This window comes from Bactrocera latifrons, unplaced genomic scaffold (genome assembly GCF_001853355.1).
Source record: "Bactrocera latifrons isolate USDA-ARS-PBARC rearing strain unplaced genomic scaffold, ASM185335v1 scaffold_17, whole genome shotgun sequence".
NCBI lineage: Eukaryota > Metazoa > Arthropoda > Insecta > Diptera > Tephritidae > Bactrocera > Bactrocera latifrons.
This window is the reverse complement of record NW_017535185.1, coordinates 1373242-1376423: the sequence shown is the minus strand read 5'-3', so window position 1 is coordinate 1376423 and position 3182 is coordinate 1373242. Positions and strand designations below refer to the sequence as shown.

The 3182-nt window shown below is 34.1% G+C and overlaps 1 protein-coding gene and 1 long non-coding RNA gene across 3 annotated transcripts in view; one reads left to right on the top strand and one right to left on the bottom strand.

The window, feature by feature from the left end:
• LOC108966784 (cysteine-rich motor neuron 1 protein) overlaps positions 1 to 3182 on the top strand; it is a 378691-nt gene that overhangs the window by 73827 nt on the left and 301682 nt on the right. The window lies entirely within an intron of this gene.
• The window catches only part of LOC108966787, an 83347-nt gene that overhangs the window by 414 nt on the left and 79751 nt on the right, over positions 1 to 3182 (bottom strand). The gene's annotated exons all lie outside the window — the stretch shown is intronic.

The following is a 3182-nucleotide window of genomic DNA, read 5'->3' as shown; positions in this document are numbered from 1 at the left end:
TTGTACTCCATATTCTTGCTACATGTTGTTACAGAGTATAATAGTTTTGCTCATTTAAAACACATCAAAATAGATAGAGTGTGACAAAAAAAAAAAAAACAAAAAAAAAGTGTGATAAATAAAACGCAAAATATTTAATTATTCATCAATTTTTATTTTGTCATTTCAAAGTAATCTCCACCAGATGTAATACACTTATGCCAATGACTTTTCCAGTCCTCAAAAAACTTTTCATAAGCACTTCTTGAGATGGCCGTCAATTCATTCAGCGAATTTTGTTTTATCTCTTCGATTCCTGAAAAGGGGTGCCACGGAACGGCAATTTCAGTTTGAGATACAAGAAAAAATCACATTAAATCAAAAATTTAGTGAATGCGGTGGTTATTCGATGGTATTCATTGCGTTTTTGGCTTTAAATCCGTTCACAATCGTGGCTCGATGTTAGGGTACATCATCATCGTGTAAAATCCATGAATTGTTCTAATTCCGGCCGTTATCGATTGATACTCTCACGCAAACGTCTCAAAACCTGCTTATTTACCCTCTGTTCCTCCGGAAAAAATTCATCCATCACCATAACACGCAGATCGAAGAAGACAATGAGAATCATATTTATTTTTGAGCGTTCTTCCATCTATCCCGATGATTCTTGACTTGTTTGCGTGTGAAGTTCATAAACCCATGTCTCTCCGAGTAACTATAATGCTCTCCATGAATGTGGGATCGGATATTGTACAAACAACAATGTCCAAAGAGACCTGTTTACCCATACCCAATATATGCACCAAAATCATTCGAAGGGACTCGCGAAAGATTTCGCACTCTCTTCTCATCCCTATAATGATGGCGACTGCTGACGATTTTCAGATGAAGAGGTCTAAGGTCGTCCAGAATATGTCCTCAACGATCTCTCAACCGTCTTTAAAGACTTTTTACCACTTTGGGGCTTGAGTTTTTGATAAAATAATCACCGTAAATCGGATCAATACTTCTCTGAGCCCTCATATACCTAATATGACGGTTTTCGACGTTCCGTCTGACCGAACCACATATACGAGTATCGGCCAATATTTGAATTATCCCAATGAAAATTCGAGAACGGGTTTTTGGTAATAACATTGCATCTATGTGCCTAAAATATATAAAATTGGGTGAAAACTAGATGTAGTCTAAATACTATATAACTAAAATCAGGGTTTTCAAGTGCACCTTAGCTGGGTGCCCGGTCAAAAAGAGCTACGCAGCTTCTACTAACATGGTAGGACATGAAAGCTTCATTGCGGTGGGTCGTCATACCACAAAGGAGCTGCTCAGCAGGGAAGAAGGGGTATTGGTAACAACTGCAAGGCATGCGCCATGTCAAGTTGCTAATGGGTGGTTACAACCTCAGCAGGTTTAAATATGTAATCTGCCAACAATATGACTCTACACTGGCAAATGGAAGTTCAAGAAGCACTTATATTGGGTAGTCGAAAAAGTCTTTTCGTATTTCTAATCAAACTAACTTTATAGTTTTACTTATACATAAATAAAGAAATATGTACCATTATGGTCGACCACTTTTCCGTTAGAGACATTATTCCATCAGTGTAAAACGTTCATCAATGTAAATCGAAATTTCGAAATTGCCAGAACGTAAGCGAGCGAACCATTGCTGTGCTACATGAAGTGGTACAGCATCATCTCCATAAAATTCACAAATTTCATTGGTGGCTTGCGTGGCATTCTTCCCTTTTTTATACTAAAATTTCAAAATATAGCGAATTTCTTCATTATTTTCAGTCATTTCGAAAACCTGTAACTTTTTATCAAATTCCACGAAATTCATTTTTTTTTTTTTTGGTTAAATGGAGTTTAAAATCTCACCTTTCTAACACCATATGGCATGACACAAAGTGATTGGTATCCCTGGAGATATACATAACTATGACCGCAACTACAGCGATTGACAAAACATGAAAAGACTTTTTCAACTACCAACTACCACTATATGAAGACTAAAAATATTTAAAAATTATAAAATACTCTACATTATATCACTTTAGTATTAATTATTTTTTTGTGATAAAAAAATATTTGTCTTCTTAATATTTTTGTAAATTTGATTTAATTAATAAATATTTAGTTTAAATATAAAGTTTACTCAAGAAAAGTTACTGCTGAATTTTGAGCACCTACGTACCGCGCAAATGCACGCCAAACACCCTCATCTATAACCTAATTCCACCTAAAACCCACACATACTAAATTAAGTCATTTATTTAGTCTAATCTCGCGTGTCTCAAATCCACGCTCGTAAAATTTGTTAACTTTTTGAACCCAACAGAAACAATTATGCTGATAACAAGCAATAATAACAACCACAACCAAATACATATACTAATATATACATAAAATGACCACTCATGCGAAGCGTTCATTAATTTCAGCAAACTGATAAGCAACGCAGATTTTTAACTTTCGCTTCGCTCGCTTACAATTTATTTGCAAAATTCAGCTGAGTTTTCTCAGTGGCGCGTAAAAATCAGGAAATTTATTTGCAAAAATTGTTCGACAAAAATCGGTTTGACCTTTGACACCGCGGCTGTCAATCACGACAACACCAGCACGCCAAATTGATAACGGCGAAAAATGGCGAGCATATCGGCAGCTCTACAACAATAAAAACAATTTGTTGCTGCGCAAGTATGCCTTTCATCTAGCCGCGTGTGCGCTAACGGTAATCATTTATTGGCGTTCAGTAACAGCAAAAAGCGGGCGCTGCAAATTTTTATGTAAATGGCTTGCACTTAAATGCATACTACTTTGTATGTGTGTGAATATGAACGAGTACATATAATTTGTATACTTTTTGTAGCCGATATATGTACGTGTGTTTGTGTATACAGTTTTTATTAATTTGTTCTTGTGCTTGTATGAACTCAGACCTTTCAGTTGAACTTTGTTTTTAATTTTTTTTAACAAACAACTAAATTTTTAAATTAAATTTTGTTTTTGTAAAAAAAAATTCTTTATTTTATAGTTGTACTGAAAATAATATTAATAGTAAAAGCATATTTTGTCGCGAAAAAAATTTTTATTGATATTTATTTTTGGTTACAAATTTTGTTCATTTTTTTAACTAAAAACATGTTAGCTCTGCAAATTTTAATAAAGAACATTTTAATAAAAAATATTAATTA